General features: G+C 35.6%; 1 long non-coding RNA gene across 1 annotated transcript in view; it reads left to right on the forward strand.

The window, feature by feature from the left end:
- LOC136038746 (uncharacterized) overlaps positions 1-13277 on the forward strand; it is a 72795-nt gene that overhangs the window by 28942 nt on the left and 30576 nt on the right. The window lies entirely within an intron of this gene.

Genomic DNA, 13277 nt, shown 5'->3' on the forward strand with positions numbered 1-13277 from the left:
ATCTTTTTCTCGTAACTTCAAATAACAAGAACTAAGAATTCATGTGACACTTGTTACGAGGTCGGAAGAGCCAAGAGCTCATATGGCATGAGCTCTAGCAAAATTCTAAGAATCTATACATTGATTTAGAAGGAAAATCTAAGGCTTGATGCTGGTCGGGGTTCAAATTAAGAGTTCCTAGGCACGAGGTCCTTTTAAATATCAAAATTCATTAAGACCCGATCACCCACTCGTAAGTTAAATATACCTTATTATTTCCAATTTTTCCTCGCCCTTTAGCCCCCCAGATGATCGAATCATAGAAAACGACTCTAAAAAGTCAATTTGTGCAGGTCCCTGACACGCAAAGCCGTTTTTATCATCCTAGAACGTCCAGAAGCACCGAACTCGCCAAAGCACTGGACCCCCTTAATTCCCCCAAAGAGATCGGATTCAGTAAGATTACATCAATCGCGTATCTACAACATTTGTTTATTTAACCTACCAAGTTTAATCCCAATTGCTTCACTTTAAGCGTTTTCCAAGATTTCCGGTTTCCCCCTCCAACTCCCCCAATGTCACCAGATCTGGTGGGATTTAAAATAAAAGCTTTGAGATATGAGCTTCTTCTAAATATCTAATTTCATTAAAATTTGGTCACCCGTTCTTATGTTAAAAATACCTCAATTTTGCTAATTTTTCCACTAGCACACATCCCACACATTCAAATGAACCTGGGTCACGGAAAAAATATACAAGACAGAGATCCTCTAGAGCTATTAATTGACGCTTGATCAACATTTCAATTCCTGGGTCTTTATAACAAATAGCACACATACCACCAAGCATGGCTTACGGAAATAAGATAAAGGACAAGGGTCCTCTAAATCTATTAATGGGCACTGAATCAACGTTTCAGTTGCTATTTTTTTTAACAGATAGCACACATGCCACTAAACCTGGCTTACGAAAATAAGGTAAAGGAGAGAGATCCTTTAGAGCCATTAATGGGTGCTAAATCAATAATTCAGTTGCTGGGTCTTTTTAACGGATAGATAGATAGATAAGATTTCAATTTAACCAAAATTTTCATGGCAATGCCAAATTTCTTGGGTATAGTCACATTGAAACGCGGCGCAAAAGAAAAAAATAAAATAAAAAACAAAGAAAACAAAACACTTATCAATCCTTCTGACTTTTGTTACACATTTTCACAAAACTAGGTATAAAACTCTTTACTAACCGCTAATGGGCACACCGTACCGGCTGAAATTTGTAAACAGGCACTGCAACCCTGCGCGGGAGTTGTTTTGTTGTGGATCGAGGGGGGAAAGGATTTTGTGGAATGGGTGGATCAGAGATTTTCTTCCGAAATCCATGCAGAGCTTCTCTCTTCTTTTTTCCAGAGTTTTTTTTTTAAACTTTGACAGCAGCTCTTCATACAACATTTCTGCCTGCTTCGAAACTATCATTAGAGCTCTTTTCTGAACTCTTTCGAGCCTGGCGCTTTGCTAAGCCGTCTACCCAAAATGCCATACAGGAGCTGAATATTCCAGAATTGGGCGAATAAAAGATGTAAATATTCGGAGGAGGTGATCTGGAGGGGCGCTATGTTTCGACATAAGCTTGAGCATCTGGAGCCCAGCATTATCCCTTTTTGCTATGCTAGTTGTGTTTGCTTCCATTTTAATCACTGGTTATAATAACTCCCAAAAGTTTAATCTTACCGACTTTAAGAGAATCAAAAATAGTTGGTAGGAAATTAGGTTTAAAGAATTTAAAAATGAATAGTTAAAATAAAAGTTTAACTGTCATTTACTGTCATATTTGAAAAGGAAGCTTTAGTCTTCACATTATCAATTAAAATTTGAGCTTTGCTACATTCATTTGCTTCACAAATTTCTCCTAGGGTAAGGTCATCAACATATTTCCAACACGCTTCACAATCATTGGCAATATTATTAATCATAGCTAGAAAAAGAATAGGACCCAGGATGGTATCTTGAGGTATACCACAAAAACCTGGCTGAGGTTCAGAGAAAGAATTATTATCTTTTAAAATCTGGGACCTATTTCCAAAACTCTATATTAAAAAACTCTAAAAGATTTTCACAAGAGCAGGAATCATTCTAGAATCAATTAAAAGCTTAGAAATTAAAATGTTATGATCAATCAGATCGAAACCCTTTTTCAAATCAATTTTTATCACGTTTAGCCATTTACCAGGCTCATCAAAATGCTTAAGAATAAAATGTAAAAGACTGACTAGATAACAGGATGTTGATGTATTCTTTCTGTTACAGTACTGATGAGGATCAAGGAGGGGTTCAACTTCAGCTTTTAGCCAATTTGCTACAAAGCTTTCGTAACTTTTGCTGAACAAAGGGGTCACATTGATTGGTCTCACACCGTCGAAATTAAGTTCAGGATTTTTCTAGGGATTGGATTAAAATATCCCGTTTTCCATATCTGTGAGTAAACTGAAGAAGTTGAAATGCCATTGAAAATTTGCGCTAGTGGCTTAGTCAATTTGTCAGGAAAGGCTTTTATAAGTTCAATCGGAATATCAATTGGAGTAATACTAGTTCATTTATGTTTCTTTATTTTACTAAAAGCTTAATCCTCAGAAATAATAGGTAAAGGTATGTCATCATGTGGTATTTCTGATACTCTTGGGTCATTTTATTTACATCAAGAGGCGGCAAAGATAGGATTATTCTGGCCAAACGCCCATATAACTGGCTAGCAGCTTTTTCATCATTAGAATCTGAACAAAATCAACACCACTAGGGGATTTTCCACAAATTTGTTTTATTTCCTTATACCACATGCTAGGCTTTGATTCAAAAAGGTTATCAATTTTTATTGTGTTAATGCTCAACTGCAGTTTTTTTTGTCATTTTACGTATTTTGTTACGCAGCATATTAGCATTTCCTATTTTCCCTTCTTTTCTTAGTTGAATTCTATACCGAATTAAATCTTTAATTTCTTGGGTTATGTAAGGATGATCTATGTTGCACCGCTTGGAAGTTTTCTCAGGAAAGCATTTTTCATATTTGTTTCTTAGTTTATCTTACAGAAATTTTTCTTTTTCATCGGAGGACTCTAAAATTGCTACCTCATCCCGGAAATCGGATGTAATGCAATTTCCAAATTCCAAGGGACCCCTGTCCAAAAGAGGTTGGTAGGAAACTTCCTCAACTACATATTTTACATTATACGAAGGTAGTGGGGCCCACTTTATCTGTAGTGGTACCTACCACCAAGGGGAGGTAGGTCTTATAGAATAGAATATGATTTATTGGCTAAAATAACACACAAGCTAGCATAAGCAAGTCAGAACAATTATAATTACAATGATAAAATAAATGTTAAGGGCTAAACATAGTTACAAAGTTAAATCAATTATTAAAATGCGAAACAAAATAGGGAACGAAAGAGTTTTTGTACCTCATTGTCAACATTTGGGGACACAAGTCAAGTTGAGTATTTGGAGCTCTACGAGCATTAAGTCTTGTATTGGGAAGGATTGGGGGGTTTTCTTTGAAGGGGGGAAGAAGACGTCGATGATAGTCAGAACTAAGGCACTTGTGCCCGAAGTTCATGGTAAGGAAGTGACGTCGTGATTCCAATGTAGTGAGTTCAAGTCTAGCCAAACCTTCATCATAAGTAGTATAGGATGTCCCCAGTATAATTTTTATAGCTCTTTTTTGAATGCTTTCAATTTTAGAACATTGGGATTTGGTCAGTCCAGGGTACCAGACAGGGCAAGCATATTCAAGACAAGGTCTTATATGAGAACAATAAATTATTTTAAGGTTCTGGATTGATATGGAGAACCGTTTAAGAAGGGAGAAAGATCTAAGGAGAAAACCACCTGTTTTAAATAAGTGAAAAGAGTGAGATTCCCATTTAAGGTCATTGTCCAAGTGCACACCAAGTAGCTTAACCATGTTTAAGTTTGGGATGCAAAGGTAATTATTGATTGGGGGTATATTTTTTAAAAAGGAGAATAGCATTAAACTGCTTCTCGGTATGCTCAGATTGAGTTTAACATTGTCAAGATCATTCTTTAAGTTGTTAATGAGTGAGTCAAGTTTAACGCCCAAAGTGTTTGAGGTTTGACAAAGGTTAAGTAATGTCAAATCATCCGCAAATTTAAAAGTGTTGTCAAAGTTTGGTAAAACATTGTTAAAAACAATTAAGAATGCTAAAGGACCCAAATTAATCCCTTGGGGTGCTCCACAGGAAATTGAGGTAAAACCAGATGAATCTCCGTTAGGGAGGACTACACATTGCTCACGACCAGATAAAAAACTAGCTACTATAAGTAAAACAAAATCTCTGACACCTAAAGCCCTTGCATTATCAATAACTGTCTGATGATCCAAGTTGTCAAAGGCTTTACTAATATCAGCAAAAACAGCCTCAACGTAGGAACTACTTAACTCAAGATGTTTGAAAACAGTGTCAAGTATATAACATAAACAATGGATGGTGCTATGATTCGGCCTAAAGCCAAACTGATTTGGGTTAATTATATCTTGAATATCATCAAAGAGGAAATTGTAAATAAAACTTTCAAAAATTTTAGAGAAAATATAGGTTTTTGATATTGGTCTTAAGCAGAGGGGACTTTTGGGGTCTTGTTTTTTGGTATAGGTGATATAATAGCTCGTTTAAAACACACTGCAAAAATACCATCTACAAGACATTGGTTAAAAATTGCAGTTAGAGGTACACTTAAATAATGGGCACATTTCACAATCAATTTAGTAGGGATATCACCTGGGTAAACTGACTTATTTGTATCAAGATTTTCGAGTTTAAGCTGGGTCTGATGTATTCTAATCACAGGAATGTCACTCACTGCACTGTTGGCCGGCATATTTTGGAGTGGCGGGTGAGTTTTACAAGTTGAAGTAAAATAATCGTTTATGATGTCTGCACTCACTGGGTTGCCATTACTCTCCAGTAAGAGAAACTTAGAAGAGACCTTTCCCATTAGATCTTGGATACATTTGTGGAAATTCTTAGGGTTCGAATACAATAACTTATTGAGCACGTGAGCACCATGCTCTTTTCTTGCAAGATACACCTGGTCAAGCTTAAAGTAATTGTCTTCATTTACCTCGCCAACATCCTTGATATTTTTTGGTGCCGAAGGTAGGAAGAAGCAAGGACATTCATGCGAAATGTCTCCACTACAGATTTACTTCTTTTTCCAACTTGAAAAAGCGTATGGAATTCGTTGAATATAGCAAGAACATATTCTACAAACTCAATCAGTAGCCTCTTATAGGAATTCTGTAGCGTCGATGAAACCTGGTTGTTACCATGCGACAGGTCCTCAACTGCTAAATCCGTCCAATAAAGTATCAAGGCGTCCAATTGTTTCAACAGGCCCCTTAAAGTTTGTAAAAAAAAACCATCGTGAAGGAGCAAGAGCAGCAAATTTTCTTTCGGGAACTTGGGTGAGCATATGAAATTGCTTGTAAGCATGCAATTGCATTGCACTGCACCAGAAATTTAAAGTTACACTTGAAAAAAGATCTTCAAGTCCCATAGTCAAGTTCCATGAACAAAAACAGTTTCACTGGGAGAAAAATAAATGTGCAGGTTTTAAGAAGAGAAAAATCAACGCCCGATAAGTTTTAAAAACAAAGATGAATTTGCATCAAGTCTCTTGATCAAAAAGTAACATGCGATAAGTACTTGAACAAAATAAGCTTGAACAAAACCAATGTACAAGTTTCACGAATAGAGAAATCAGCATGCAACAAGTTTCACGAGCAAAAACCAGCGCGCAAAAAGCTCAAGAAACAACACGCAATCATTACCAGGAACAGCATGCAAACAAGTTCCATGATTTAACTCAGTTTCACGAGGAGAAAAAACCCAGCTACAAGATTCATGAAAAGAAAAATCAACATGCAAGAAATTTCACGAACAAAAATCAGAACACAAAAAGTTTCACGAACAAAAATCAGCCAGAAACAAGTTCCACAAACAGTAAGCAAGAAGCTACATGAATAAATTCAGTTTCATGAAGAGAAAAAAAAACAAAGTAATAGTTTCAGGAAGAGAAAAATCAATGTGAAATAAGTTTCATGTACAAAAATCATCACACAACAAGTTCCATAAACAAAATAAGATTTGTGAGGAAAAAATCAAAGTACAAGTTTCACGAAGATAAAAATCAACATAATACAAATTTCACGAACAAAAATAAGTACGCAACACCTCTCAGGAACGAAAAATTAGCAAACAACAATTTTTATGAATAAAATCAGTTTCGACAGGAAAAAAATCAAGGTACAAGTTTCATGAAGAGAAGGATCAACATGTTCCAAGTTTCAAGAAGGAAAATCAGCACACGGCAAGTTCCAAAAACAAAAACCAACACACAAGAAGTTTCATGAATAAAGTCAGTTTCACGATGAAAGAAAATCAATGTACAAGTTTCATAAAGAGGAAAATCAACATGCAACCAGTTGCACGAACAAAAGTAACGTGAGACAAGTTACGTGAATAAAAATCAGTAAGAGACAAGTTCTGTGATCGAAAACGGTTTCACGACGAGAAAATTCAATGTACAAGTTTCACGAACAAAAAAGCACTCAGCAAGTTCCTTGAACGAAAAAAGCACGCAAAAAGTACTATGAACATAAACAGTTCCACGAGGAGAAAATAAATGTACAAGTATTAAGAAGAGAAAATCAACGTACAAAGAAGTTTGACGAACTAAAATCAGCACGCAGCAAGTTCCATGACCAAAAAAGTTAAATGCAACAAGTTCCATGAACAAAATTAGCTTCACGAAGAGAGAAAATCAATGTGAAAGTCTCATGAAGATAAATAAACATGCGACAAGTTTTACGAACCGAAATCAGCATGAAACAGGTTCCAGGAATAGCAAGCAACAATTTCCAGGAACAGCACGCAACAAGGTTCATCAATTAACTCAGTTTCACGAGAATAAAAAAACAAGTGTACAAGTTTCACGAAGATAAAAATCAATATTCAATAAGTTTAACGAACAAAAATGAGAACGCAACAAGTTCCAAGAGCGAAAATTTGTACACAACAATTTCCAATCAGGAAAATCAATATACTCGTTCCACGAAGAAAATGATCAGCACACTACAATTTTCACGAACCAAAATCAAAACGCAACAAGTTCCACGAACAAAAAATCAGAACGCAATATATACAACGAACAGAATCAGTTTCACAAAGAAATTTCAATGTTCAAGTTTGACGAAGAGAAAGATCAACATACTACAAGTTTCAAGAACAAAATTAGTGAGCAACAAGTTCCACGAACAAAATTCAACACGCAGCGTGTTCCATGAATAAAATCAGTTTCAAGACGAAAAAATCAATATACAAGCTTCGAGAAGCAAAATATCAACAGTCTACAAGTTTCACGAACAAAAATCAGAATGTGACATGTTTCACGAACAAAAATCAGCACGCAACAGGTTCCACGAACAAAATCAATTCGCAGCAAGTTCCATGATAAAAATCAGCTCCAGAATTAAAGAAAATCAATGTACATTTTTTACAGAGAAAAATCAGCAGGCAACAGGTTTCACGAAAAAAAATCAGCACGAGACAGAATCTACCAAAAAGAATCAACATTTGACAAGTTTCACGAATAAAAAATCAGCACGCAACAAGTTTCATGAACAAAATATGTTTCACAGGGAATTAAATTACTGTACAAGTTTCACGAAGAGAAAAACGAACATGAAACATGTTTCACCAGCAAAAATCGGCGCTCAACAGGTTCCACGAAAACAGAACATCAATATTCAACAAGTCCTATAAACAAAATCTGTTTCACAATGAGACAAAAATATTGTACAAGCTTCACAAGGAGAAAAGTAAACATGCAAGAAATATCACGAACAAAAATCGCCAAAAGACGAATTGCAAGAACAAAAATCAGCACACAACGAGCTGCATAAACAAATTCAGCTTCACGAGGAGAAAATTTCATGTACAAGTTTCATGAACAGAAACATCAATATTTAAAAAGTTTCATGAAGAGAAATTGGCAGACACCAAGTTCCATGAACAAAATCAACACACAACAAGTTCCATACACAAAAATAGTTTCATGAGTAGAAAAATCAATTTACAAGTTTCACGAAGAGAAAAATCAATAAGCAATAAGTTTTGAGAACAAAATCAGCACGCAACAAGTTCCAAAACCAAAAATCCCCAGGCGAAAGGTTCCATAAATAAACTTAGTTTCACAAGGCGAAAAAAAACAACATGCAGGTTTCACGAAGAGAAATATCAACATGCAAGAAGTTTCACACAAAAAATCAGCACACAACAAGTTCCATGAGAAATAATAAACACGCCATAAGTTCCTTGAACAAAATTTGTTTTACGAGGAGAAAAATCATTGCACAAGTTTCACGAAGAGAAATCAGCATGCAACAGGTTCCACGAACAAAGATCAACACTCAGCAAGTTCCATAAACTAGAAAAATTCACGAGGACAAAAATCAATATGCAAGTTTCACGGAGAGAAAAAACAATATGCAACAAGTTCCTTGAAGAAATATCAGCATGCAATAAGTTTCCAAATAAAATCAAAATAGGAGGAGTTCCATGAAAAAAATCAGTTTCGTAAGAAAATCAATGCACAGTTTCACGAAGAGTAAATTTGACAAGCAACAAGGTTCATTAACAGAATAAGCAGGCAATAAGTTCCACGGAAAAAATCAGCACGCAACAAGTTTTATAAACAACATCAGTTTCACGAGGAGACAAATGAATGTGGAAGCTTTCCTAAGAGGAAAATCTACAAGCAACAAGTTTCACAAACAAAAATCAACGTATATCAAGTTTTATAAACAAAATCCACTTCAAATGCTTTTCAAAAAACAATACTAAATAAGTTCCATGAAGGAAATCCGCGTACAATAAATCTCATAATAAAATTCTAGCGTAAATTTAGTGTAAACTATTCTAGCGTAAACAAATATTTTCGTAAGAAAATGCAGGAAAAACTGTCATGTGTCATAATGCTTGCTAGAGAGTACCTTGAGTCAGCCATGTGTCACAGCCTTCAAATTGCCATGGAACAGAATGGTCTATTTTAGTTTTTATATTTATTTTGAGAGTGTACCGCTCTAACCTCAATTGCTTAAATTCATCAGAAGAAACGCAAAGGGGGATTTTTCATTAGGTTTAAACAAACGTTTTTAGCGTACATGAATATTTTTGGAAAATGCCCAAAAAAATTTCATATGTGAGGGATAGTTTGCTAGAGGGTGTTGGTTGTCAGCTATTGAATTTCTTGGAATTGGGATTGCCATGGAATATCGCAATATCGCAATGAAATGTTAAGTTTCCACTCATATTTTAGTTTATAAATCTATTTTGAGGATGAAAACTTCAGAAACCCTTAGCCGTAATTACATGCGCCAGAAGAGTGTCATCAGGGGTGTTACACTGTGCCACGCTGGCCTCAATTGTTAAGAATTATCAGGAGAAAGGCTATTGGAGATTTTCATTAAGTTTAAACGATTTAAACGGTTTCATTAAGGTTAAACGATTTTTGGGTAAACAAATATTTCGCCATAAGAAATCGTTAAAAATGTCCTATGTGTGATAAAGCTTATAAGAGGGTGTTGTTTGTCAGCCATTGAGTTTCACAGGCTTGGAATTACCATGGAATATCGCAGTGTGTCACTGAAATGCAAAGTTTCCGCTGTTCAAATAAAAACAATAGCTATTTTTAGTTTATCAATGTATTTTTTGTTTGACAAATATTAAAAACTCTTAGGTATGATAATATGCACCGGAAAGGTATCATTGAGGGCTGGTACATTGTGCCACGCTAATTTCATTTTCTAGAAGTCATCAGAAGAAACTCTAATGGGTATCTTCTTCATTAAGTTTAAACGATTGATTCCAATTTAAAAGAATATTTTTTTTTAGGAAAATACCCAAAAAAATGTCATATGTGTGATAATGCTTGTTAAAGGATGTCATTTGTCAGCTGTTGACTGTCAAGGTCTTGGAATTGCCATAGAACATCGTAATATAGCAATGAAATGGCAAGTTTCCGCTGTTCCTAAGAAACCAATGGTCATTTTTTAGTTTGTAAATTTATTTTGAGGGTAAATGCTTGAAAAAATCCGAAGTGTGATAATGTGTGCGAGAAGGGTATCATCAGGGGTCGTACATTGCGTCACGATGTTCTCAATCGCTAAGTCGTCCGAAAAAACGCTAATGGGGATTTTTTTCATTAAGTTTGAACGATCGATTCTTGTTTGAACAAATATTTTGCATGGAAATGCGCGAAAAAAGTCATAGCTGTGATAATAATTACTAGAGAGTGTCGTTTGTCAGCCATTGAGTGTCAAAGGCCTGGAATGGTCATGAAACATTGCAGTAGAGCTATGAGATGGTATGTTTCCGCTGCTCAAACAAAACAATGGTCATTTTTTAGCTTATAGATTGTTTTTTAGGAAAACAGGTTAAAAAACCCTCAAGTAGGATAATTTGTACCAGAAGGGTGTCATCGAGGGCTGGTAAATTGTGACCTAAATTACTAGGAGACATCAGAAAGAACGTTAATGGGGATTTATTCATAGGGTTTAAAAGATGAATTCTAGTGTAGTCAAATATTTTTGAAGTAAAATGCCCGAAAAATGTCATATGTATGATAATGTTTGCTAATAGCCGTTTGTCAGCCATTGAGTGTCAAGGGCCTGGAACAGCCATGGAACATCACAATCTAGTAATGAATTGGCAAGTTTCTGTTAAAAAAAAAATAAAAACAATGCTCAATTTTTAGTTTATGAATGTATTTTGAGACAAATGCTTATACCCCCTAGGCGTGAAAATGTGCCCAAGAAGGTTGTCATTTGGAAGGGGTCGGCACATTGTGCCACGCTGGTCTAAATTGCTAGGTTTCATCACGAGAAACGCTAATGGAGATTCTTTCATTAAGTTTAATGATCGATTCAAGTGTAAACGAGTATTTGCATGAAAAAACCTGGGTGCACACCCACGTGTGTGCCCCCCACAGTGACAAGCAGGGATTTATCCACGGTCCTCTGAAGTGTAGCCTGTTAAGCGTGATTACATCATTCCCAATTAATCTACTAAGTCTCGTAAGATTACATCACCCCCAAAAGTAAAAAATACCCCACTATGTAACAACCCAACCCTATTACCACACTATTAGCGGGTTTTTAGACACTCTCGTAGGTAATACTTAGATTTTTAAGCAATTAACACCTGAATCGCTTAGAAAATATTCCCTACGACGGATTTGTACTCGAAGTGCACGCAATAATGTCTTTAGGGATTAGTAGGTCCATTTTCAACGCCCTAAAAGGGGGTCGAAAATAACTGGATTCTAAACTGGAACCCCGTCACTACTTGATTGTTTCCCATATAATACACAACTACCGTTCTATATAATAATAATAATCATAGTAATTATAACTGGAGGGGGCAGCTGCCAACCCCCCCCCCCTTTCATATAGTAAATTACACCTCTACCCTCGATCGATTAAGAAATGGCTTGCAGATTGTGATAGTAAGGGGTACTTGTAAGCACCACAATTACGTTCAGAGCCTTGACTAAGTCTTAGGCTGTATTTTCTGCTTTCGTGATAGAAGCTCTTGTATTCCTTACGAAATCACGCATCTTTTTATGCATGAAGGGGCTAGAAAATTCATACACATGGGACTTTCCTTTTACCTTTTGGTCCAGACTGACCTTCGAAATCAAAGGAATTTTTTTTTAATTTGCAAGAAATTCCTACCATAGTTTTAACTTAATCTAGACAGGAAAATAATAATGACAAGAACAGCTAAGAAACGTTTTGACAAAACTTTTTGACAAAACACATTCAAATTATGACACTGACGACTCTAACAATACTTGGAGTTTTGACAAAACTTTGACAAAACAACAAAAGTTGGGAGTTTTGACATTTTCTTTGTTATCATTAATTCTTAGCAAATCAATACTGATTTCGATTAATAACACCGAATTATAGATAGAAACTTATTATGATAATGGAAGCGTGGTCAATATTTTAAATATCGTCCTTTAACTGCCATTGTTCACGACAAGTCTTTGCAAATTTCACTAGCCACTCTTACTGTCCATCGTTTTTCTTCGCGACTGGGACTTTTTCGTGGCTAAGACGTTGATTTTTGCGAATAGCCCCTTAAGATATACCCCAATCTCTAATAATAGCAATCGAACATTTGGGGAGTAGTTTTATCTCTTTCGCTTGAAAACTTAATTTTGTCTATAGCCTATGTCTTTAGTAAGAATAGCATTTTCTATATATATTCACTCATCACTCAGCAAATTTAACTCAGCCATATTCACTCAGCCAATTTAACTAGATCAAAATGGTCGAAACATTTAGACAAAAACTATTTGAACCTCTTCTAAATAAACTTTGCTGATGAACCTCTTGTTTATCGCCAAAAATTCTAAATTTAAACAGATGGTGAGTAAAGAAAAAAAACGATCTCGAGAGGGCTTTTATGCTAGTGACAGAGGGCTAATATATAATAATAGCGGTTTTATGACCAGAGGTTTTATGAACGGATAGTAAAAGTGGAGTTTTAGAAATTTGCAGACAATGGGTTGCGGGATAATGAAGTTTTACTCCTTCACCTTAAAAGAAATTAATTTGTTGAAAATATGACTGCACACAAGAATCCATTTCTGTGCGAGGGAGAGGGTGCTTAATAGTTGAATCATTTTAGCAAGCAAAAAGTGCAAAAACTACTGTAGATTATGAAAATAGTCTTAATAATGAAATTTTGGCAGGCAGGGGAGTTTGAGCTTTTAAGCACACGTACTTGACTGACAAAATAGACCTATAGCTGACAACTATGTGCTAACTTTCAGAAAAAAGAGACAGAGGGAATAATACCCATTATTTTTCTGCAATTTTCAGCCACTAGTCTTAAATTAAAAAATAACGGAACACTATCCACCCTGGGAAAAATGGAGACTCTTCTCATCAGCAAACGTTTGGAAAAAATCTCGATGAAAGTTTTGAAAGGCAGATCAAGTACACTTCCCGAGAGGAGGTTCCCCTCAACCCAGTCCCCTCTCATCCCTTTAAGGAGTCCATGTAAACTAAAGGTTGATGATGTTGTGGATAGTACCTTTGCATTGTTATTGTGTTTATTTCTAATCAATATTTGGATCACAAAGCTAAGTAAATATGCATTAAAAAACGTCATCAAGCTTTCATAGGGCCTAACAAGCAGGAATAGAGCGCAACTG

The sequence above is a fragment of the Artemia franciscana genome, chromosome 18 (assembly GCF_032884065.1).
Source record: "Artemia franciscana chromosome 18, ASM3288406v1, whole genome shotgun sequence".
Lineage (NCBI taxonomy): Eukaryota > Metazoa > Arthropoda > Branchiopoda > Anostraca > Artemiidae > Artemia > Artemia franciscana.